Source organism: Gavialis gangeticus, unplaced genomic scaffold (genome assembly GCF_001723915.1).
Source record: "Gavialis gangeticus isolate Ggan-Ray unplaced genomic scaffold, GavGan_comp1, whole genome shotgun sequence".
NCBI classification, from domain to species: domain Eukaryota; kingdom Metazoa; phylum Chordata; order Crocodylia; family Gavialidae; genus Gavialis; species Gavialis gangeticus.
This window is the reverse complement of record NW_017729030.1, coordinates 30,015,947-30,041,177: the sequence shown is the minus strand read 5'-3', so window position 1 is coordinate 30,041,177 and position 25,231 is coordinate 30,015,947. Positions and strand designations below refer to the sequence as shown.

Sequence of the window (25,231 nt, the reverse complement as noted above, 5' to 3'; positions counted from 1 at the left end):
TTTTTTTTTTTTTTTTTTTTTTTTGCTTTTACTTTTCTTTTTCTTTTTTTGGTATCTGTAAAATTAGAATCATGATTCCTGCCTACTTCAGGCAGTGGCATAGTGCCAGGTCTTTACCAGGCTTGTGATGTGATGAGGTTCTTTACTGCTTTATTTTTCACTTTTTTATACTGATCTATCTTCTTTAACATTTAAGGGGAATAGAAATTCATTTGGAAGGGAGATTTGTATCTCTGTCCCCAAACAGATTTCTCCATTGCTCTTTCTTTCTCTTTAATGTACATAAATTATCTGTTTTTTTTTCTTTTCCTTGTCCTTAGTATCTGTAAAGTTAGTATCATGATTCCTGCCTACTTCAGGCAGCAGCATAGTGCCAGATGTTTGCCAGGCTTGTGACGTGATGAGGTTCTTCACTGCTTTTTTTTCCACTCTTTTTTTATATACTGATCATCTCCCCTAACATTAAAAGAGAAGGGAGACTTGTTGTACCTCTCTCCCTGAGCAGATTTCCCCATTTGTTTCCCATGCTGTTTTGTATAATACAGGTTCTAGTTCTCAAATACAATAAAACTCTCTTTTTAAAGTATAAAAGTTCTGTCTCAGCTTTCTGGATATGTGAAATTTGGTATCATGATTCCTGAAATTTGGTATCATGATTCCTGAAAATTGGTATCATGATTCAAGAAGCGGTGGAGTGTGAAATCTTTACAAAGCTTATAACATGAATAGGTTCTTCACAACTTTTTTTTTTCACTTTTATACTGCTCAAACTCCCTTATTATTAATGGAGAATACAAGCTCACTTCAGTAGGGAGACTTATACCTCTGTCCCTGAATGGATCTTTTTCTGTCTGTCAAACAGAGAAAAGAAAGACCAACTTTATTTTTGGTTGTTTTAAACGATAGTTTTCCTTTCGTATGGAATCATTTTTTTTCACTAAAAAAATCAGTAATACAAAACTTGAACTGCTGCCACCAGAGTACTGTTTGGGAAAGGTATTACCTCTCCAAGTGAATCAGAAAGGCAGATTTACTTTTGCTGTCAGAGTAGACAGACATGTCTGCCTGAATCCTAGCTGCTCTACTCTCTGCATCATTGGGACCTGTTACTAAGTGTGGAATCTTGTGGGAGGATCAAATGGATCTCAGCTTCCCAGCTCTGTCCTCTATTTTTATCAGAAAACAAAAATCATAAAACATTTTCAAAGTATTTCATAGCCTGTGCACCGTACTTGCCAATCCAATATCAATTTGTTACTGTTTATTGTTCAGGAACTGCGAGAGCTGCGAGTGAAATTTCCTTCAAAATAATTATGCGTGGCAGTACTGTGTAACAACTCTATTTTGGGCCTACTCAACACTGCATTGTTCTGCCAGCAACATTTTGACTAAGTCAATGCTCAAAACTCCTCTAAGTCAATGCTCAAAACTCCTCTTAGGCTTCAGAACCCACCCCCTTTTCAGGAAAAGTTATATTACCTCTCCTGAGCAAAGGAAGACATCTGCCATTCTTTGACTGTGCAGATGCTGCCCTGCCTCCTGCCATGGTCTTTTCTGTAGCTATTTATGCATACGCTTTATGCTCTGTTGTCATAGATGCTCCATTGTAACATGTATGGAGGTGCTAGAAGTACATGGTTGTCATCAAGCAGCAGAACTAGATAAGCGTAGACAAGCCCTTCTAAGTTTCCTGATCTGTGGAAATTTGGAAGTCTTCTATACTTGTACATCTTGATTAGAGAATGGACTACTGTATGACAGCTGGCCTCAGCAGCAAAGGAAACAATGCCTAACTAGAGCAGGTAGCTGCAGCACAAAGTAAACAAAAGATGCAGCCCTAGTGTTTACCTGTTGTTAGCTTGACCCCCTAAACAGACAGGAAAGAGGAAGATGAACTGCGAGAGGAGTAGGAGGAGGAAACAGGTGTACATAGGCAGTGCATGCAGGTGGTGAAGACAAACAAAATTACTCAAGTAGGGCACAGATACCGATGAAGAGCCTTTTCTTAGAATCTGACATCCTTTCCTATGAAAACTTTTCTTCTAGCTTTGGTTTTTGGATAACATTTGCCAAGACCCTTTATTAAATCCTGGAGGAATGTTGCAGCAACCTGTTTCCTGACCTGGGATGACTGGGAGTAGGTTGGATATAATTTGCTTATTTTGTTGTGGTGTTTGCCTTGTACGTTCACTTTTTTTCTCTATGATTTCTATGATTTTTGCTTGAGAGAGGATGACAGATAAAGACATAAATTGCACTTAGTGGCATGGCAATACAATAAATTGTAACATATTACTTTTTAAGTTTGTCAGCCCAAAATAAGGCATTAAATTCATAAGGGAGGTGGCCTGATCGTAGCTCTTGTCATTTTCATGACATCTCTGGATGCTGTATGGAAAATCTAAAATAACATACATATCCCACTTCAGACCTTTGTGTTTTGGAAATGTACTTCTTTACAGGAAATATGTCTTATTCATTCTCTTGACACATGTTGTCACCTCAAAAAAATGGCTATGAAGATATATATGGAATCTAATGTAAAGGGAAGAAGGCTGTAGCAAAGGATGTGAAGCAAGAACTCCTGAGTTTTCAAAGTGTCTCTGCTGTGCCCTTTTGTGGCTCAGTGCTTGACTATTATGGGGAAAGTACTATTAGTAACTCTCATCAGTTCAAATTCACTCTGACAGTATAGGCCAAAAAACACCCATCCAGCTTAGTTGAGCTGTGAGCTATAGTTGTTCTGAATGTTTTTCTTGGTCTTAAAACACCCTGATTCCCATTCCTTTTGGCCCTGACTTGCAGAGAAAATATAATAGTGATAAAAGCAATTTTGATTTGAAATTCTGGAGTCTTTTTAAATATGTGGAGGGGGGAAGGGTTTTTCCTCTTAAGCATTATCTGTACTAGAAATGTTAAATGTTCTTCTGCAGTAACTTCACTGGTGGGATATTATGGCTAAGAAGTTTTAGTGCCAATACTTTCTTATACTCTTCTACCACCCATTCAACTTTTTAGCCTTTTTATCTTAGGCTTCTTTCTTGTGTGTTTTCTATCCATTCTCAGCCCCCCATCTTTGTCTGTCCCTTTCCTTTTTTTCTCAGTGCCTCTTCAATTTTACCTTGCCACACTAAGGCTGTATGCTCATTTCTACTGAAAGAAATTTCTTCTGGTAGAAAAATAGCTCAGGAGCTGGACTGTACAGAGATTCTTCCAGCCCCATGGCTAGAGAGCTGCATGGGTGAGCTCTTCCACCAGGGGGCACTAGAGGGTTACTCCCTGGGCCACTCTTGCCCTCAAGGGTGCCCATTAATTGACGGCCTGTCTTCTTCCATGCCTGGGAGAGGAGCAAGCTATCAAGTGGCAGTGAGCAGCTACTGAAAAGTTATGTGGTGGGAGGAAACAGCTGCTGTGGCAAGGCGCTGGGAACCCTGCAGCAGGGGCGTGGAGCCTGCCTTGCCCAGTGCTGCTCCAGGCTGACCCAAAGCAATGCAGAGCAAAGTGGGGGCTTTTTGCTGTGGTGGGCCAGTGAGTTAAAGGCTGGAGGCCCAGAGTGAGGCTCGAGGAAAGCCTCCACAACCTGGCTCCTGACTCCTTGCTCCTGGCTCCCCTTTGCTGCCCGACAGCCCAGGTGGGCAAGGGAGAGCTGGATCAGGGGACACTTTCTCAGAGCTCTGCTCTCAGCCACTGGCTTTTAAATCATCTGGGCAGCCAGGCTTGGAAGGGGAAGCCGGCAGGAGCCAGCAAACCCCGCCCCATCTCTTCCTGAAAATAGGGACTGCCTGGTTTGAAGGAGTGGTAGCTGCTGCTCCCTTCACCTCCCAGTTTTCCAGGGTGAGTGGGGACTGTATAAATGTTCGGTCTTCCAAGAGAAACTCACCTAGGAGCAATTTAATTCTGGTTGTTCCCGGGTTATTTTTCTCCTACAGTGGCCATTTTTGCTCTGGGAGAAAAAGCCTGAATGTCTGAGTGCTTTTGGTTTCTACTGGAAGAACAAAGATTCTCTTGTTCAAAAATGAATGCCTGTAAGTGGCTTAACATTTTTTTTTCTTTTGTGGTTAGGGCTGGAATAGTGATTAGAGCAAACTACTGCCTAACCCCCTGATATGGTTTCTACCCTAAACTGAAGCTGGCCCTACCCTAAGAGCCCCAGATCCACATACACTTTCTACTTATTGGTCATCCATCAAAAAGTCATTCTCACTATAAACCCAGATGACCCTGAAAATTGTAATGCTTAGTGGGGTGAGGCTCTTGTTTTGTAGCATCTTCTGCTGTAGGCGCATCAATAGACCCATCAGTAGGGCCTGGTTTAAATTGGGGATCCGGCTCATGAATATTGTGGCCCGACCACGGTGGGGGCCACCACCTTCATGGTGCCCCATCCAATGCCCCCTGATTGGCTAAGGGGGCAGGTTTAGGGCCATCTGGCAGGTTGAGCCTGCCCTCCAGTGCCAGGCTGGGGGAATGGATCAGGAGTGTCCTGCATGAGTGGGTGAGGGGAAGATAAAGAGTGCAAGGTACACAGGTGGGGGCTGGAGACTGCCAGCATTTCTTGCACATGGGGGAGGCCGCCGCCCCTCAGCTTTGCCCACTGCTGACCCTGCTCCCGTCCCTAGTTCTGCTCGCATGTGGTGGAGCCACCATCCCTTTGCCTTGCCTCCTGTTGCCTCTGTCTCTGCCCCTGACTCTTCTCTGCAGACAGGCGCCCTTTGGGGCAGCGCTGAGCGCTTCCCTTCCACTGCCCATCTGACCACACCCAGTGATGCACCACCACTGCTGCTGCTGTTGCAACACAATGCACTCCCCAGCAAGTGGCCATATTATGCCATTTTGCTGCAAACCTCATTTTTCATGAAAATTGTTTAATTTTGCGATTTTGCGATTTAAACCAGGCCCTATCTATCAGTGAAGAGTATCAGTGTATGGAAGGAGAGCAATCCTGAGCAGCCTGCTTCTCGGTGCCATTTCCAGGCATCACACATCAGTCAACCGTGGACTACTTTGTTCTAGTCTCATTCCATCTTCCGCTCTGCTTATCAAAGCACCTTCCTGAAGATCAGATTTGTGCTGGGGCACCAGCAAGACATTGTCTTGTTCTGTGTGAGGGGTAAGCAGATATTTGGGCGTGAGTGCCACATAGGGAGTTTTGGTGAACTGTTGCAGGCCAGGTCAGCACTGTCTTCTATGAGGAGATGACTGGCTGTGTGGATGCAGGGAGACCAGTGGATGTGGTATACCTTGATTTTAGCAAGGCTTTTGATACAGTCTCCTACAACATGCTCGCAGGCAAGATAAGGAAATATGGCCTGGATGAATGGACTGTAAGGTGGTTAGAAAACTGGCTGGAGCATTGGGCTTACAGAGTAGTAATCAATGGCTCAATGTCCAGTTGGCAGCTGATGTCAAGTGGAGTGTCCCAGGGATCAGTCCTGGGGCTGGTTTTGTTCAATGTCTTCATCAACAACCTGGAAGATGACATAGAATGCACCCTCAGCAAGTTTGCAGATGACACCAAGCTGGGGGGAGTAGTAGATATGTGGGAGGGTAGGGCTAGGATTCAGAGTGACCTAGGCCAGGGGTTGTCAACCAGGGGTACTTGAGCAGGCCCTAGCGGGTACGTGTGAGCAGCTGCCGCATGTGAGCTTCCCCTGGCCTGTGGGGGTGCCTGGCGAGATGCGGGGGGCGGGGGAAGATCACATATGGTGGCTGCTGCCATTCTGTATCTGGCTGTGCCCCTCCCCCCCAGCTCCTTGTCTAGCCACATGCTGCCACCGCCCCACTCGGCGGTTGCGGGTATACTGCTCCGCATCTGGCCACCATGGGTTACAATTATGGAAAATGGTTGAAAACCCTTGACCTAGACAAATTGGAGGACTGGGCCAAAAGGAAACTCATGAGGTTCAACAAGGACTAGTGCAAAGTCCTGCACTTAGGACAGAACCAGCCCATGCACCAGTACAGACTGGGGGCTGACTGGCTGGGCAGCAGCTCTGCAGAAAAGGACCTGGGGGCTACAGTGGACAATAAGCTGATATCGACCAACAGTGTGCCCTTGTTCCAAAGAAGGATAACATCATACTGCACTGCATAGGTAGAAGTGTTGCCAGCAGGTCAAGGGAAGTGATTATTCCTCTCTATTCAGGACTGGTGAGGCCACATCTGGAGTACTGTGTTCAGTTTTGGGCCCCCTACTACAGAAAGGATGTGGATAAATTGTACAGGGTCCATTGGAGGGCAACCAAAATAGTGAGATGGCTGGGGGACATGACTTACAAGGAAAGACTGAGGGAACTTAAGAGGAGACTGAGTAGGGATTTAATAGTAGCCTTCAACTACTTGAAGGGAGGTTTGAAAGAGGCTGGAGCTGGACTGTTCTTGGTGGTGGCAGGTGACAGAACAAGAAACAACCGTCTCAAGTTGCAGCAAGGGAAGTTTAGGTTAGATACCTCTTACTAGAAGGGTAGTAAAACACTGGAATGGGTACCTAAAGAGGTGGTGGAATCTCTATCCTTAGAGGTTTTTAAAACCTGGCTAGACAAAGCTTGGGCTGGGATGATCTAGTCAGGGACGGTCCTGCCTTGAGCAGGGTGTTGGACTCCCTCCTGAGGTCCCTTCCAACCCTGATTTTCTCTGATCCCCCTGCCTGCAAGAGCTCACCAAAACTCCCTAAATTGAGGGCCACGCTTTTCTCTCTCTCCCTCTTTTCTCTCTCCCTTCCCCCTCCCCACCCCATCCACAGCTGCAGCAAGCCCCAATCCCCACCCCAATCCAGAACATTCCAGCCACATCTGCAGTTTACATCAGCACCTGCCTGGCATGCTGGAAACAGCCCCAGGCAGGAACTGGTATCAGCTGTGGACATGGCAGGCAGGTTTGGGATGGGGATCACTTGGGTCCACGGTTGACACCTTGCATCAGTGCTGGGTGGAAACAGCCCTGCCTACCCAGCACCGTGCAGCAGCCAGAGCCACCAGCTTCCTGTGGGCTGGATTTCATGAGTTTGCAGCTGCCTACCTGCAGTTGGTGGGCCAGATTTCCCACCCCTTCTCTATGTAATAGAGGCACAGAGTTTGTGCAATTAGCACTTTCAAAATAAATTGATTTTTGGAGAGTGAATACTTAATTTTTTCTATATCCGTTGAAAAAATAATATCATAAATTAATGTTTTATATTGGTCTTTTTTTCTTTACTCACGTCTTAAAGAACAAGCACCAATATTATGTAGTCTGTTCTGTGGAGTGTCACAAAAGTAAATTATTTTTCATTTGTACTATGCTTAGGTGAAAATGTAACTATTTAACAAACATAAGAAATGGTGATGACTGAAATCGTATGATTCACAAAGCAATAAAATAGGACAATGCATGTATCATGGTAGATATTGGCACATCTCGTATGCATTGTAAAATTACTTCAGTGAAGAAATGGCTATCTCCCCGTATGACACACCCTAGCCTAGAGTGGTTGTTTTTTCTAAAATGTGTGGGACAGGCCAACAAAAGACAAAAGGCACTTTGTACCATTTAAAAACACATGCACAATACACAAAACAAAACAAAAAAAGGTTTGTTGCCAGTGGCTTTATTCAGCAGGGCAGCACAAAGTATCCACTATTTATTTTAGAAATCTTGGAGGTATCTCTTTCATAATTGCCAGCAAAAGGGGGAGGTGCATTTGTGCATTCACTTCACCATAGATACCAGGAGGGAGATAGACTGGGTCTGGATATTAAGTCTCTCCTGCCAAGAAATGGCCAGGTTTAAACACTTCAGCTGCTCAGTCTGCCTTGCCTCAGGCCAGGAATATAGTAGGTCTTCCAGGAAGAGCTACATTTCCAAGTAATCTCTTCCTCCTGAGCCAAACTCATGCCATTCATGAAGGAAGAACTATGTTCCAGCCTACTCGGTTAATGAAAATAAAGTCTCTGCCCTTAAAATCAGTCAACAGGTGTGACCTCTGTCCATCTTGATACTAATCTCTGAGACTACGTCCTTATCCTCAGTAACTGTCCCCTGTTCCATAGATATTACTGCAAAAAACCATAGTGTAGAGTAGTACAGACCCAGGAGAACTTTGTCTCAAGCAGTTAAGAGCCTACATAGCCAGTGAAAGCCTATGTGTAAATAGTTTTGGAAAAATTAAACTATTTGCCCAGTAATGATTTAATTAATTTTATCAAAAGCATCTGCTACTTAACAATGAAGAAAGCAATAAATATTTTGAAAAGACTGTATTAATATGATTGTATTTTGTAACACTGATTTGAGTTGAGTAGAAGTTGGAATATGATCCCTTTATATACTGATTCTAGTATAATCAAGTGTGACTCTCAGAAATGACACAAAAACACTTATTGACACTGGCACATTTTCAAGAGTTCAATAGACACGCATCTTTAAGTGCCTTTAAAATAGTGGTTAAAGCTCCAAAATCTCCTTTTCTACTTGGAGGTCTAGTGGACATGGCTAGAACTTTTGAAGTGCTCAGACCTTAGCACAGGGGCGGGCAATTATTTTGGACAGAGGGCCACTTACTGACTTTTGGCAAGCCATTGAGGACTGCATGACAGGCAGCCAGGGGTAGATAAATATTAATTTTCTGAATTTTCAAGGGGCCCCACAGGCTGAATAGAATGGCCTGGCGGGCCACATCTGGCCCACAGGCTGCATTTTGCCCACCCCTGCCTTAGCAGCTCCTGTTCTTCTCTCTAGCAGCCCTTTGATACTGAGCTCTTTTAAGACTCAGTACTTTAGGTGCCAAGTAGGAGCTAAATGTCCTGAAAAACAGGCTCTAACAATGGCTGATGACCATTCTTGCAAGTCTGGTCTTGTATTTCAAGTCACATCATTGCTTTCATGCATATTGCTTTCTTGAAATATTCTTCACAATTATCTAGCAGAATAAATGGGTAGATCTTTGATCTGGTTCTACCATAGTAATCCTAGTAACTTTATCAGGTAACCAAATAAACCTATGAAGTCTTCCAGGCTCTGGGATACAGCTTGCTTTGAGGCAAGAGGTAGGGCAGAACTGTGATAAAGGAAGGACAACAACATTTTTCTTTTGCCTCGTATGACTTACTAAGATTTCTTGTATGGTGGTGCAAGGCTTAGGTTACTGATGTTTCAGGTTGATAGTGTTGGAGCTGAGATGCCACCTGATGCATCCTCTTTTACTACAAGCTAGCTGTCCTGGGTCGGAGAAGTCTGAGCAGGCTGAGAGTTGGAGTGGCTGTGTTGTGGAACATACAATAGATAGGGGCATCGCAACATACATGCCAGTCATAGTCTGTAGACAGGAGCCACATTCTGGATGTCACTTTTAGACCAGTGAGTTACCCTGCTTTTTCCTAGCACCGTTTTGAATGCAGTGGAGCCTCTGCTCTCAGAACAAGATACTTTGTCACCTTAATTATATCAGAAATGTTTGTTCTTGCATTGTTCCTCCAGAAAAATTAAACCAGGGGGCTAATGCTTTTTTTGTCCAACAAATAATAGTATTGCAAGCAAAACTTCTGGTATGGAGATGTGTCTGTCTGTCTAGATATTACCAATAAATAGTAGTTTAAAGATGAACTGTGTTAATTACTTAACTGTTACTTGTGTTGATACAATAGACAAGTTGAGGCTCAAGCCAGCTTCATTAAATTTAAGGCACCCCTTGGAAAATGCCAGCTCTTAGGTTTCATTTGTTTTTTGACTATGGAAAAAAATAGAGGGATTTTTTTGTTGCAAAGAACTCAGAAAAACCACAACCTGTCAGAATGTCTTTGACACTGTGAATTCCTGTTTGAAATCTCTGGGTTTATTTTGTAAATCCTGTCGGTGTTCATACAGGATTCATTTAAAAGGATCTTGTGGCACCCCAAGGGGTCAGAGCACCCTGATTGAGAATCATTACAATAGACAAATGCTCTGATGTGAAGTTGTTTACATCAATGAGTGTCGTTTCCATTGACTTACAGGCATATTGTATCACAAGATCAGAAAGTTACATCATAGGCATCTGAAAAGTATTAAAGGTTATCTTGTATTTTCTAATAAGTGCAGGATATGAAATAAATGTAGTGAACACCTGTGTGAACTGGAAAAGGGGCAACATTGTTTAGTCAGTGGAATAACAATCATATCACTCAAAATGACATGAAATATAGGTCATATTTTTTATGACTTTATTCAGCTCCAAAAATTACCCCTCAGTGGGCGCATCTACATTTGTGATTAATGTCCACAAATAATGCTCTGGAGTTTATTTGTGTGCAGAGCATGGAGCCCAGTCGGGGCAGCCGGGGCTGGCAGGTGACCCTGGGAGGGGGGTGTCAGCCTTCCAGCCCAGGGCTGCTCTGACTAGGCTCCACGTGCTGCAGAGCAGCTGCCTGGGACATAAGGGTGCTTTAGCCAGCCCCTCTGCAGCATGCAGAGCCTAGTCAGAGCAGGCCTAGGCTATCTGACCCCCCCCCGACCATGGAGCCTAGCCCAGTCAGAAAGCCCAAGGCTGAATCAATTCAGTCTTGCAGATTAGTCTAAGATGCGCAGATTAAATTGAAACAGAAGTGAACAGACATCTACCTTTGATTCAGGAAATGCAGCCACATGCCTGCAGTGGCTCAGGCCAGAAGCCAGGGGGTGCTTTTGTGCTTTAGCACAATTCTCTGGCTGTGTGATCACTTCCTCTTCCTGCTGCCCCCAAGGTCTCTGGGATTTGCAGTTCTGAATTACAACAGCAGGACTCTGCAGGGTTGCTCATCACTTCCTTTTCCTGCTTCCAGGTGTCTCTGGGATTTGTAGTCCACAGTTGCAGGCAGCAGTAAGTTTGAGTTGGAGAAGGGGTGTTTAACCCCCTTCCCTGGCCCCAGACCCTAACTGGGATTTGCCTGGTAGGGGGCAGTCCTCCCTTGCAGACTGGGCTGCATCCCCAACCGGACTTGTCTTCCCTCCCACCCCTCAGCCAGCCCTCACTGCTCCGGCTGGGGACCAGAGGGGCAGGGCCAGCTCTGCTCTCTGAAGCAGACAGCCCAGCCCAGGGCTGGAAAGCATGCTGAGGGGCTGTGATTTAACTTGAACCAGGAAGAGGTCTGGGGCAGAAGTTTCATAAACATAGTTTAACCCAAATTAGGTAAGTCTGATATACTACATTCAACAAGGTTTCTCTTAAACCAGTTTCAGCCATTTTGAAGTTGGTTTATGTGTACTGAACTTACGTTCTGTTGCAGGTTTAAACCAGTTTCTGATCACTTAAACCAGTTTATGTGTAACTTCTGTCCCTAGCCCATGTGCTGCAAAGCAGCTGGCTGGGGCATGAAGGTACTTCAGCTTGGGGACCCCCTGCTGGTTAGCTCTGGACTGAAGCACCCATGGGAGTTTATTAGTTTTCTTCTCCCTAATAGGGGCACATGTGTGAATGCCGAGATGTTTACTGCACAGTTAATTAGTCAACTGTGTAGTAAATATCTCATGTGGATGTGCCTGGTATCATGACAGTACACCGTATTATATAATACAATATTATATCATTTAATTATGTAATACAGTACACCAACATGATAAAACACACATTCAGAATAATGACTTCTTATATATAAAAAGTGTGCGTGCATGTGTGTATGACTAACTTGTAAAATACAGGTACATAGACTGTTGTGATAATGAAAGGGTCGATAATTTTGCTTTATATTGTCAATATTTTATTTACTTTTATGTTGAATTAATCATTTGCTTCAAACTTTCAGTGGTACCTTAATCTGAGCTTTACATGATGGTCTGTATTTATGGTTCAATTTATGGACCACCTTCAATGAGCTGGAGAATATTCTGTTTCCCCTGCAGAGCTGCTAGGCATCTGGAGTATTCAGACTTATGTTGTACAGTATTAATACTCTCTAATGAGAATAAAAAAAGTTATTAACATGGAATATTATGTAAAGCATTTAAAAATATAGTGATTTCTGTGTGTTCATTATAGCTGTGACCTTGGCAAATTGAAACATTAAGATTAAATTTTATTTCTGATTAACTCTTGAATTGGTGCTATTATTGTGAGAAAAAAATTGAAATAAGGCCAATTCCTATGTTACTTGATTTGTTTAGGCCATCTGTGTCCAGAACTCCTTTTATATAAACTAAACTTAGATGATGGGTGTGTGTATGTGTCTATAAATAAATATTTGGTTTTGTGCAAAGAACAGATGAGAAGCTACCTCTTCATAAATTCATCCAGGGACCATATTTATGTTGGTGGTTTTTTTAAGTTAGGTGAGTAACATCTAGAATTAATTTGGCCTAGGCTGCTTTATAGTAATGATGATGATGATGATGATGATGATATTTTTTTATTATTGATCCAATAATTTCTCTGAAGTTTTAAGAGCTCACTGTACTGAAATGTGAAATTATAAACTATTACATATTTACTCACACATGCTCACTCCCTCAGTCTTATTGAAGAAGCTTCTGTCTGGTGTCATAAAATACATCTTAATTTACCAAAAAAGAAAAGGAACTAAAATTTGTATTTTGATATATCTTTTAATATATTCTTGAGTGTTATACAGAAATAATGTATCCCTGCATTATTTCAGAATACTTTTGAGCTCGTGGCTTACATTAAGAAACTGCCTTAGTTTTGAACAAATTGGGGCTTTTTTATATTTTAAAAATAAAGTAAGATTTTGCTTTAAATATGTGATCTGTTCATATAGTAATGTAAATACTAAGTTTGTGAATTATGGCATCTACTACATAAAGTGTTACTAAACACTTCTTTCTAGCTGACTTTTCCCATATAAAGATACTACTGTGTCCAGTTTTGCATCCCTCAGTTCAACAAAAATATGGACAAATTAGAAGAAGTTCAGTGGAGAGCAACAAAAATGATTACAGGGAAACATGACTTACAAAGATAGGCTTGACCGAACTAGGATTATTTAGTCTGGAGAATTCAGACACCTGTAACGAAGGCTATTCTTTGTTTTTTTGCAGGACAGGACAAACACAGTGGCCTTAAATTGCAGAAAGGAAAACTGAGGTTAGATATTAGGAAGGATTTTCTTATTATGAGAGTAGTTAGGGATTGGTACAGGTTTCTCATTGATTGTGGAATCTCCATATTTGGAAGGTTTTAAGAGCAGGTTAGACAAAACACTCTGATGAGATAGTTTGGACAGGGAAAGGAGTTTAGAGTGCTGGGAAAATGAAGATTGAACTATATTCTTGTATTTGTCTTGTAGTGGCAATAGGGTGAATTGGTGATGTGTCTGTTGCAGTACTTACCTTGTTTTAGGATTGTGGCAGAGATCACAAAATAAGGGGAGCTTTGAAGTTTGGGGCATTTTTTTCCTTGAAATGCAAAAAACAAAGTCCTGATATTTGTGGTTGTGAAATACTTTTGTTTGTTTGTAAGAAGCGTGAATCTTGTTCTGGATACAATCCAACTTGAATATTCAGTTCTGCTCATCTAAACTTGCCTTGCAATTTCAGACATATGTAATGCAATAATAGTATCCTCTTCTTCCCTTAGCCTGTTGCTCAGCGTGCTCTGCACTATTAATGCTGTGATCCCCTCCATGTTCTGAGCCACACTGGAAAGATTTACTGCCAGAAGTTCTTCCAGCAGCCAGCCAAGTATTTTGGGCAGAGAGTCTTCACATTTGGCACATGCAGTGTGTTGTTAACATCAACTTGTATCATGAAGCTGTGGAGAGGCATTTCAGATATGCCCCCATTCACGATCTGGTAGACTACATTGTGGGAAATGTTTTCAGTGTATTATAGGGCCGTCACCACATACTGTGGAATATTAACACTCCTCTCAGAGTAAAATGGCAGTTTAGGATCAAATTCCCAACAAGTCCCTTTGTTACGTATCATCGCTGCTCCTTATTATGCCACTTTCCCTTCTTGCTGCTATTTTGCTACCAGGCATATGAATTTCATACTGCCAAACTGATTTGTCTTGAGTAGTTTAAGTGAAGGACAAGGTCTTTTTTATATTTGTAGAATCAGAGTAGAGGGCCTGAGGATGACTTTGGGGTCCAGGTGGAATTTTTGTGGCTGTGCAAGGAGGAAGAGCTGCTGGCACTGAGTGATGGGACTGGATCACGTTGCAGACGTAGGCTGTAACTGCAGGACTTTGAAATGTAGCAGGCTGCATTCCAGGAAGGTTATGCACTGAAATCTTCCCTCAGTCCTTCAGCATACAGATATTAAGATGAGAACTGCTTTGTTAGATGACTAAGGAATGTGCTCTGCAGGACCGAAGGGCAGTTGAGATCCTACTCATGATATCCCCATAGGGAGACTATTCCTAATGTTGTTGTTGCATGTTATATCGGGCATCATCTTTGCAAGGCATAGGAGGAAATGCTGTTGTCACGGTGGACAGGTAAGCTGTTCATGTTCTTTGCTGATTTTTTTGAGTAAGTTGAGGCAAGACAAGTTACTAGTGCTACCAGAGATAGTGTGTCTTTGTAGGAAACTTTTAAGAGGTGCTTTTACACTGTACAGGCAGTCCTTGACTGACAACGTTGTGAGTTGCAACGTTTTGCACTTATAACGTTTATAAATTGACACCCTGTTTCAACTTTACAATGTCAGTTTCGATTTACAGCGCTTGATCAGATGCAATGCCATGCCAGCAAACATGTTCACTGTGTCACTCATCTCCCTGGAGAACATCTGTCCAAACTTCCTTGGACACTTTCTTTAAGAAAGCAGACAAGACTCCAGAAAAACCTGCAACCAAGACTCCTGAGAAGACTCCAGCCAAGAACCCTTGAAAAGTCACCTCAAAGTTGCATCAAAGAAGTCCTTCCAAATCAATATGATTGCTATTTACAAAATAAATACGTTAATGTAGCTATATTACTCATCTCTAATTGATCCAGTACAAAACTGCCAAAAATGGCAGGCATGGTCTAAATTAGTTCACCTACACAAGTGAACTAATTTAGATCAGGAATGGGTTAACCCAATCTTGTAAATGTCTGCATGGGTTTGGAGTGCAGCCCCAGGGCTAGGAAAGCCCAGCCCCAGGGCTGTGCTCTTTCTACCTCTGCTCCACCTTTTCACCCCAGGTAGGCTATTTTTAACCTTCAATGCCCAGATGGACAACCTCCTCTGGATAAACAGTGTCCATTGTGACGTTTATCTTAGTCTGCTTCCCTTGACACCTGGCATCTCCTCCAAAGGTTGAGTACCAAGTCCACCTGAAGGGTCAACATGGTTATTTTAGGCCCTTTGCTGAAGGAGATCCGTCTTGTCTCCTATGCATAAGCAGCTCTGGGACCTAGCAGGGAGTCTATTAACCTTTCTTTCCTTATGTACAAACTAATCAGGGAAACTGAGCCATGCACCATTTTTACAACATGAACACATTTAAAACAGAAATACTATAATACTACCCATAGTCTGCATGTCGTAAAAAGTATTAAATGTATGACAGGTGGTCATAATTCCTCAGGATATACTGACAGTGAGAGTCTTGAAGGGCCAGAAAAGGTTGCTGCTTGAGAGGTCTGACTGTCAACTGGGGCTGGGTGCTGTCAGTTTTTTCAAATCCACAATCCATTTAGAGACTCTTAATGAGTATCATAATAAGACACCTGTCTATCCCAAGAGAAACAAGACAGCTCCATCTAGCAGTATCTGTGCAAAGATTTAATAGAACGTGTACAGTTTTACATTCTTTTTTTTCTACTCAGTGGACCGCAAAACTCTTCAAGTTTTAACATTAATTCCTTGTACCTGCTAGTTAATGAGTTTTGTGAGTTTATTTTGTACGGTTCTTCTGTCTTTCATCACTGTAGTCCATGTAACTGTAGTTCAGAATTGATGCAGTATTACTGCTAGTTACTATGATACAGCATTGTATTTGATTGCTTTGAAACAAGCTGCTTTTCTGCTTGTTTATTTTTAGGTGTTGCCTATCACAGCTATTACAAAATGAAGCAGCTAGTTTGAAATAGAATTTTGTCCCTGTTCATAGTTGCTATTTTGAGAGGAAAGTGAGGAGATGGGAGGCATGTTTTCAGGGCATATCTGCATCATTGGGTTCCATCTCTCTCTTTCGTATGACATTTTAGGATTAAAACATTGTGGCAGGGCACCTTTGGTGCCTGCCACTTTAAGAGATTTGAGCAGGTTGTGGAGCAGCCAGCAGGTGCAATGCAGCCTAATGAGGTGGTCACATGAACATGGGAGGGCTTCTGGATTGGAGGATGGGCTGAGCTGCCTCATTATAAACCCAGGCCCTCAGAGCTGAGAGGGTGCTTGCTGGAGGGAGCTGGAGGGATAACATCGCCCTGCCGGAGCTGCTGCTCCCAGAACACCTGGAGGACAGGGTAGGACCTATGGGGATGGAGGAGGTTCCTGGTCCTGGGGAATGACCTAAAATTACACCCTGCTAGGGAGGATGGTCTGGTGGGGTTGCCTGTGACAGGGTGGTCCCCAGGAAGTGCAACACCAGTGCCACCCTAGTGAAAGGCAAGTATGGGGCACTGTATAACCTCAGCCCCCACGACCTGGTGGCTTACCCCGTAGAGGGGACAGATGAAGAGTGTAGGCATGTCATCAGGCCTGGGACCCAAAGGGGCATAAGGCCATGAGCCCCAGTGAGGAGGCCGAATAGTGGGCCCAGTGAGGGCATGTGAGAAGGCTGCATAGAGTAGGGTCTGCATGAGCGTGCCTGAAGGACTGTGCATAGGCTGGCCTCGATGGCTAACTGAGTGAGCTGAGTTTGGAGGGGCCCAAGAAGGTGGACCCGTATGAGGGAGAGAGGGTGAGCGGCTCTTTAACCTGCCTGAGGGAACCCTTGATTGGTCAATGCTGGGGCCAGGACTAGAACGGTCAAAGGGCCAGAGCGCCCACCACGAGGAATGGCCAGAGCCAGAGGCCTGGTGTTCTGATTGGCGTGGAGGTGAGGCCAGGGGCTGCGCAGCCAAAGGTCCCAGAGGGGGCCATGCCTGAGAAGGGGAAGGGTTCAGGGACCTTGGCAGCCCAGAATGAGGGTGGAGTAGACCACCTGAGGAGGGGGGATCCAGGTGGGGTCTGAACATCAGGCTGGCAAAGGGTATGAGATCCATTGTAGGGCTGAAGCCACATACTGATGCCATCTGCGAGGCATGGGACATGGTATAAGGGGAGGTTTGGTGCCATGTATTATGCTCTTGGCATCGGGCAGTAAATGGGTAGCCTCCTGCCTTGTTAACATCTACTAACTGATTTCATCAAAAGCATGGCAGGTGAGGCAGGTGGGCAGACTGCCCTAGACAGGTGGGTGGACTAATGATTTGACTGGCCGCAAAACAGCCCCCGTCACAAACATTCATAGATTAATATCTAAATCTGGTAGCCATTTGACTATTTCAGGGGTAGCTGCATGGACTGATTTGTGATCTCCATTAAGTAATCTAACTGGGCAGTTGTTCACAATGTTGCACCATCTGGAAAACTGCACCACAGTTGCAACCCAGACTCTCTTTGATTCCCCATTTATGGAGTAGGTCTCATTAAATTGGGTCCCATGAAATTATACCTAATCTGTGCTTGATTTTTCCATGTTTACTTATTTTAGTTGGTTCTGCTGAGTTTCAGTTCGCCTGTGGCTCTCTGTTATAACACCACTTCTATCCTTGTCCACAGTGATCTTCCTCTTGATCTCTGATTCTTGGGTGATAGAGTGCTTGTACACGTGATGCCATTAACATGTATACATAATGAACATGTCACTTTGTGTGGCTGAATGGCATCACAGTGTATACGTGCAAGACTTTTGGAGGTTTTAAATGACTTTGTATCATTGCAAACTCAGCTACATCCAGACATAGTTTAGTTTGTAGTGTTGCAAATTGCAGCAATGCAGCTGTCAGCTCTCTCCCCGGCTGTGAGAGAGGTGGGTAGGCTCCACAGAAAAAAGGATCAGGCCTGTCATTGCTTCTACCTCCAGTAGGCTCCAGTGGCCAGCAGTACGGCTGGGGCTGCCCGGGAATGGGGTGGCTTGCAGTGAGGCAAGTGGGGCAGTGCAGAGAGGTGTCAGGAGAGCGGTTGGGTGTACTGGTGGGCGGAGAAGGTGGTGGGGATGGTGCACAGGGCACTGGAAGCCTGGGTGAGCTGCCAGCTGGCTGGGTGCTGCCCCAGGTCGGAGGCCCGATCCAACTGTTCCCTGAGACCACCCACTGGAAGCCCGCTGGGCAGCGCTCCCCAGGTGTGCTCGGGGAGCACTTGCATTAGGCTGGGTGCTGCTTCTAAATGGGGGCAGCACCTGGCATGCTAGCAGCTCACATGGGTGGTCCCAGGGGGTGTCACCGCTGCGGAGTGAAGGACTGGGTCCCTTCCATAGCTCAGGGTCTGTTTGGCCCACTGGCAGCTTGCCCCCTGGCCACAGGCAGTCTCCAGCTTGGAAAAAAAAAAAGGGATCGGGCCCCTTGCTGTAACATGACAGAGAAATTGAAACGGTTTAGTTCTCAGGGTTTTATTCTATGCCCCACCATTTCAATTTAGGGGGCATACATAAAACCTTAGGGATTAAACCCCCATCACGTGTACAAGCGCCCATCCTAGTACAGGTTGTGAGATGTCCGCTGGTCTTGGCAGGAAGGTGGTGGCTCAGTGTGTTCCGAACCTGTCTTCTGTGGGCTTTATTTTGGTGAAAAGTGACAGTGATGTGCTTCTGGTTTGTTCATTGCAGTCTTATGTGATCCTTTCTGTTGTTCTGAAGTTTTCTGGCTACGCCTCATATAAATGAGGCCTGGAATGAATTCTGTGCCATGTCTTGAAATTAATAGAACTGAGGAAGAGGAGTCTGTAATTCTGATGAGCATTTCCTATGAAATCTGAAGGGAAGTTAGGAAGTTATCCAGTTTATTTTTTCTGCATTTGTTACTTGGATCATACAGTACACTTTCAGCTCCCCCCACCTTTTTCTTTTTTTTGTACAGTTCTGGAAAAAAGCCTCTCAGAAAGTGCAGGGGGCCGGAGGGCAGTACAGACCCTTTCTTCATGAGATCTCAGGGTTCACATGCAGTCCAGGTCAGCTGTAGAAGCTGTTGCCATTCACTCATCTGACATGTTGTAGCTTGCCTTATTCCCTTGTGACCCTATTATTTTAAATGTCAGCACAGGGTGGAAACACAATTCAATGGGAGGGAAACAGATGAAGATGAATTAATTCCCAGAGTTAGTATCCTTCTGATTACAACACCCATAGTTGAAATAGTGATGTGTTTTCTTTTTCTTTTTAATTTCAGTTTTTAGTAATTTGATGTTTTGTAAATGGTCTTTAAAGTCTGGCCTGGGGGATGTCTGCTTTGATTTAGCCTTGTAGAGCTGAGAAAAACAAAGGTGACATAGTCGTTTCCTCTGTCATCTATTGGCAGGACCTTAAGAATTGAGGCCACCAGCTCAGAGGAGGACATGTGATTCCCAATAAGCAGTAATGCCAGTTCTCATTAAATAGTTGTGAGACTCCCGATTTTCAAATCAAATTAATTCTAACTCATGATACACCCTGAAATCTGGGGATTTTCCTGCCGGTATGTGTAGAGAGCACTCAGATGATAAGTCTGTGGAGGGGGAGGGGCTGGGGAGAAAGGGAAGCAGGGTGGGGGGCAGATTGAGGCCCCCACAGTGAGAGAGGGAGCGGGGCAGGTGCTGGGGTGAATGGGGCCCTGTCACCAGGGTGGGTCGTGTGGTGGGTAGGTCCTCAGCGTGTGTGGGGGGTGCACCCCCCTGCTGTAGTGCATACCCCAGGGGGAGACATGAAGGGGGCACGTGCAGAGGTGGGGTGCCTGCTGTGGGCTGTGGCTCTGTACCCTGCTGTGCCCCAGGAGCTCAGCCGCGTGACACCATTGCTGTGCTGGCTACACGAGGTGTCCCCTGTCTGCCCAGTGGCAGAAAGCATACTGGCATTGTGTGGCTGATCTCCTGGGGCAAGGGCAGCAGGGTGTAGAGCCTTGAGCCCTCAGTGGGCAGCGCCTTTGCCTCACAGGGGGCGCATGCCCCCCATGCCTCCCTCAGAGGTACACGCAGCTGTGGAGAGCTATGCCCCCCCCACGTGCCTCTGGACAACATGCCCTGGCGCCCCATTCACCCCAGCCCCTGCCCCACTCCCTCCCTCATCACGGGGACCTTGATCTGCCCCCCCCCATTCTCTTTCTCCTTATCTTCCACTTACCAGCTGGGTGCTGTCTGTGTGTCTATCTCTGTGTGTGTCTGTTCCTCATTTCTAAGGCATAGCCTCCCCAGCCCTGCTGCTGCTGCTTCTTACTCCTGACTCATAGTACCCCACATTCTGCCAGGGTTTGCGGGGACCTTCCCTCCCCAGGCTCCAACCCCCCCCTAGCCCTCTACACCTTCACAAGTAACCCCCACTCACACACTTCAAAAATAGCATCTCATGACTTACATGCCAATCCCTTGATCTTTTTTGAAGAGTTCGTCTCATGATTTTTGTCACAGTGGGGTTGACAGTACTGAATAAGGTCTTTTCTTTATCAGATCATGCTACTTCATTTTTCTGTTCCTATCCATAACTCTACCATCCTTGCCACCTCTTCCTTTCTTATCACCACTTTCTGTTACTCTTCTTGGTTTTTCTAAAAAGTCATCCTTAAATCTTATGACTACACCTTAACTGTCTCTCACCTCTAGTACAATTGTTTTATGTTGACAACTCCTCATACTTTTTATAACCTTTGAGTCTTTGCATAATTCCACTGAACCTCTCTTCCCCCCTCCCTACTCTTGTTACTTCATGATCCTAGTATGGTTTTGCTTCTTCATCTTCTTGCACCCTTTTAGGATACGTTTCATATTTGCAGCTCCTTCCATTGATTTTCTGAGATATAGGGTCTCCATCTTTCAAATCCTTTCTCAAAACATACCTTTTTTTGCTCAACCTTTCAATAATGACCTCTGCAGGATTTCTTTCCATCTTCCTGAATTTGTGTATCGTGACATGCTAAAACTGGATTTTAAGATCTTTGGCCCAAGGATTTATGTTTTATATGAGCAGCAGAAGTGTGTTAGATTAATATAAAACCAACTGTTTCAAATTTTCAAGACTCTTTTTCTGATGTGTAATAAGATTATTCTTTAAATGACCTATTTTAATCCTGTGCACATGCCTTGCCAAATGTGGAGTTTATGATGAAGGAGAAAATGGCACACTTTCAAGCCAGTATTTCTTGGCTTCTACTAAAGAAATTAATAGCTATTTAAAAATATAGCCTTTATTTATCCTTTCTCCAAAGATAGAGATATATAACTGGTTGTGGCTTGATTCATTTTGCAAGTTATTATACATTTTTCAGTCCTTAAAAAAAGCCAAAACCCAGCAATCTGAGATTCAGCTCCAAAATTAATATCTTTCTTTGGCCTTGCTTGAAGATTAGCAAATCATATGATTGGATTTTTTTTCTATGATGTATTGTCCCAAACTTCAGTATTGGAAGAATGGAAAAACATTGTGGAAAAGAGTTCAGAAAGGTACATCTCCTGGGCAATGCTAAATGAAGAAATGTTGCCAAGTGTACATGGCATGTATTTATAGATTTGCAATTCAGTGGAAGGTTTTATTTTTAGTGTTCTTCGACATCTTTGTACAGATAAATCACATTTGCTGCTTTGAGGAGCTTAAATTAGGAGATGGGCGGACAAGATGCATAATTAATACTTTCTAATGAACTATAACTTCTTAAAATATATATTTTAAGTGATTTCCTGAAACACTGATCCTGGAAGTACATTTGTTTTTTAGCAGCACGCCAGAGTTTAGAATGGTAGAAAAACACTCACTAAACTTCTGCAGAATGTCCTGTACCTTCTGTCAGGACTGAAATAACAGCAGAAGTTCCCGAATATTTTTCACTTCCACTCCTAAATTACTGTGTTCTGCTGAAAGGCTGCTGCTTTTGGCTAAGTTATGGAGAAAGAATACTTCAGCAGTAATTTAAAAAGAAATTACTTTTCGCATTCTGTGTCTTCAGAAATACCCTTTGTCTTGTATTTTAGGTTGCTCTCATTACTGTTGTATGTATGTGCATTTATTTTGTTACACATATAAACCCAGTTAAGTATTCATTAAATAATCTGACAATTGCATGGTAAAAAACATGCCCAAAGGGTCTTGGGAGACTAACTACAATTTGCACTATGTTGTAATGAACATCTCTTTCTAGCAGTGGCAATTTTAAATGTTGGTAGTGACTGAACACTTAAACATTGTTTTGAATATTAACAACTGAAGGTTATTACACATTCTTCAGTCACACACAGAAGATGCTACCAGCTGGAGCTACCTTACAAAATTGTATTTTGGCAGTGTAAGCGGGGGGGACCTGCTCGGGGTCTGTTTACTGGTGGCCCTGCTCACCTGTTACGGGCCAACTGCCTGCGTTCTCTCCTGCCATGCCTTGTTGTTAATTAATTGTTGTTAATTAAGCGGGAGGCTGCCCATTGTATGCCCCAATGCCAGGCGGCGCTATCTGCGGCTCCATTCCTCCCCTGCACTGCAGCCCAAACCTCGCAGATGGTATTTATAAATTCTTCTTTATGTTGGGTTCTTGGCCACTGTGGGCCTACCCCTTTTCTCTCTAGCTAGGCCTGTCCGTCAAAAAACCCCCACTAATCAGGGTTTGACTCCCAGGCTTTAGCTCTCAAAAAAAACCAAACAAACTCCACTTGGGCTCCTGCCCCTCTGTGGTTCTGCTCACCCCCGAATACTGTGCCCTCCCTGGCGCTGGGGTCCCCACACTGCAGTGGGCCCCCAATGAGGCCTTCTCCTTCCCCAAATAGCCTCACCCAAACCACCAGTCTTAACATTCAACACAAAACATAGGCTTCTATGGCCATATAATGGAAAAATGATAGTACAGAAACAAGAGAGGCAACATGCCTGCTTACTTTAGATGATCCTGAGGATGGCTCAGGGCATGGCGTAGTCTTCTGACAGGGACTGCGGCCGCAGCACTGTGGTCATTGGGAGTCTGCCTTCCTGCTGCCCCTCTGGCCTCCTCTATGTGCCATTTGTAGGGTCCTGTCCTTCTTCTTCCTGACACCTGACCAGCTGGCAGGGCTTGAACCTTAACCCCTACTTGACCGGCCGGCCGTGACTGGAAGGTTCTGGACTTAAAGGGACCACCCTGTCTCTTAGTAACAGGGTTAGGGTTCCCTGTTGCAGGCAGTTACAGAATATTTTTTACACAAAGGTGGGTTTCAGCATTTTATGTCATTTCTTTAAGAGGAGTTTGTTTATTTTCTATCATCTTTATTTACATTTAATTTACAGATATTTCCTAATTCTTTTTCTGTTTTTAAACAAGTACTGGAACTCTTTGATCCAGTGTTTATGATGTAAAAACATATATTGTCTTGAAATGAACATGAGATTGGAAGCATTTAAATGTGGCATCACTGAATGAAAAGGCAAGAGGCATAGGGCCATTTTAAAGAGAAATTCACCAGAGGAGAAATAGCTCACTCCAGATCAGTTTATCTGTCTCTGTGAATAGATGTCCATTTGAAAGGATTGTAGCCTTGATTCTTGTCCCGGGAAATGCCGTGACGAAGAATACTTACTGGCAGCTCGGAGCATAGCACACGAGGGGTGGAAGGAGGAGCCCGCGCGGCTCGTCAGCCACCTGTTTATTCAGCTGCGGCTGGCCAGTGATGTCAGTGCTAAATGCCAGCCGGCGAGACTAAAAATGGTGGCGCACGCTGTGGTCGGGACGGAGAGACAAGAAGGAGAGCTGCCGCTGACGCCGGTAGCAGAGAGGTCACTCCCCATGGGACCCAGGGGTCAGAGCCAGCTGGATCGAATGCAGGCTGACCGAGAAGGAACCTCTCAACGTCGGATCTGCATGGGACGGCAAAGAACCGACTGGAGCACCATCCGGAGACATCGACAGGGAGATCAGGAGAGACAAAACGGACGGCAGGTGGGAGTGCGGAGGTGAAGGGGTGCGGAAGGAGTCATGTTAGGGAGAAGAGGGCCCGTGGAGAACCCCAGGGGGGTTGCTGTTGGGGTGGATATCGCCGCTGGATCCAGATGGGTCGCTGAGCAGGAGAAAGGGTGGATGTAGAAGTGATGGGAGGGAGGTGATGACCTGTTGCCCTTAGAGACCCGGGAAGGGTCATAGGGAAGCCAGAAGGGCAGGCTGCCCAGTGATCTTTTTTTGTGAGAAGGCATTTTTTTTTTTTTTTTTGTGGTCATTTTCCCCAGCTACGGGGTGCAGGAGGGGAAGTGAGTCCCTGAGTAGTGGGGCCGAGCCTGAACCCTAGAGAATTGGTCTTGCCCATAGGTTTTCTTTTTCTTGTTTTCTTTCCCCCCCGAGGGAGGGGTAACGGAGAGGCGGGCTAGGGAGACGAGGCTTTCGTTGTGGGTGCCCTCTCCCCAGGAGGAGGAGGACACTGGATGGACATTGCTCCATAGGAGGCGTGAGGCCTGGGTGTAGGGGTGGTGGAGCCCCGTGAGTAACCGCCGGGGAGCCACAGGCCAACTTGCGCACCCGAAGGACAACCCCGCATACTGAGGTCCAACAAGTCGTGGCAGGAGAGCACGGGGTTGAAGACTCGGGTGGAGGACACCGGCTCAGGCAACAACATGAACTTGAGAGGCGCTTGACACCTGTCACTTGAGCAAAAGCTGCCCGAGAGCAACTGTTCGAGGCCCGGCAGTTACAATTCTGAAAGAAGTTTTTGTGTTTAAAGGCAAGCATGTCCATCAACTCCATAGACGATGTGTAGGTGGAGCATGGCGGGGGGGGACATGTGCCTCCCCCGAGATTGGCCCTCGCTGATCGGGGAGTGGGGAGTGCCGGCTGGTATCCCCCTTGAGAAGCTTTGGTGGCGCTTCCAGTTTTGTTGGTGACACTTCCAGTTTTGCCACCAGTGTTTCTGGGGTCGGCGATCGCCCACTGGGGGACACCCAAGTGATCAGCTTCTGATGCCCCTCCAGAGTCAAGAGGCATCAGTCACCCATGATCAACTCTGTAGGTGTCCCCCCCCCCTTTTTTTTTTTGGATGACAGGGGGAGAGTGGGCTTAGTTTTGGGAGGAGAGTGGGGAAGTAAAAGCCCAAAGGGTTTTTTTTAAACTGATTGTGTTAACTAGTATTTTGATTCCACTCAGTGGGCTTGCCTACACATTTATTAATGCACCATGGTTACTGTGCATTGAGTTTAGATTTCATAGGCTTCCATAGACATTTGGGCTGGAAGGGACCCTGGAGGATCATC

The 25,231-nt window shown here is 44.8% G+C and overlaps 1 protein-coding gene across 1 annotated transcript in view; it reads left to right on the top strand.

Annotated features, from left to right (window-relative positions):
* FGF2 (fibroblast growth factor 2) overlaps positions 1-25,231 on the top strand; it is a 97,958-nt gene that overhangs the window by 966 nt on the left and 71,761 nt on the right. The gene's annotated exons all lie outside the window — the stretch shown is intronic.